The sequence below is a fragment of the Xenopus laevis genome, chromosome 4L, assembly GCF_017654675.1.
Source record: "Xenopus laevis strain J_2021 chromosome 4L, Xenopus_laevis_v10.1, whole genome shotgun sequence".
NCBI classification, from domain to species: Eukaryota; Metazoa; Chordata; class Amphibia; order Anura; family Pipidae; genus Xenopus; species Xenopus laevis.
This window is the reverse complement of record NC_054377.1, coordinates 92,732,051-92,732,841: the sequence shown is the minus strand read 5'-3', so window position 1 is coordinate 92,732,841 and position 791 is coordinate 92,732,051.

Sequence of the window (791 nt, the reverse complement as noted above, 5' to 3'; positions counted from 1 at the left end):
TGACAGCTGTTAGTCTTTGCCTTTCTACACCTATTTCTAATGGGTATGCCTGAATTAATAACCAAACATGACTGCAGAGAGTTTGTTCTAGTAAATGGACGTGAACGTACTGTACATGCTCAGAAACTTTGGGTGTTTATAACGTGTTTAAATTGTTGCACAGCTCTATTTGGGTGTCTTCTTCTAGGTTAAAGGGTATCACAGATATGTCGGTACATTACATTGTGAGCTGCTTTCTGCTTTCACTACCTTCAAATAATCCCTTTTTATCCAAATATAGTGTACATACACACAGTTTAAGTTCGGCATAGGCTGCTTGTTGGTCTACATGCAGCTCCTAGTTAGAAAAATTATATGATTAAGTCAAAAGAGCACCAAACATATGGAAGTGTTGTATGTTTTAGTAAATTCTGGAGAAGGATACTCTTTCACTCTAGGCCACGGCTAACTAGGATGTTTCCTAACACAAGTTGGTGGGAGAGTATAACAGTGTAAGTATAGTAACATCTGTGTAATACTGTTTGTTTATATGTTTCTACATTGTAGTTGGTGAATCAGAAATTTGAATTTTCTATCTATAGACAATATTTTACATGCCTGTACAGTATGAAACAAGTTGTTAGTTATGGTGATAGTTATATTGGCCAATAGAATTTAGGGCTAGTTTTAAAGTAGGATATCAAATATACAATATGGGATATATATGGCTAGTCAGAGAAGGGCCATAATTAATGGGAAACAGCCCCCAGTGCCAAGGGCAAACTCCACAACAATTAGCAAAAAGTATCCCA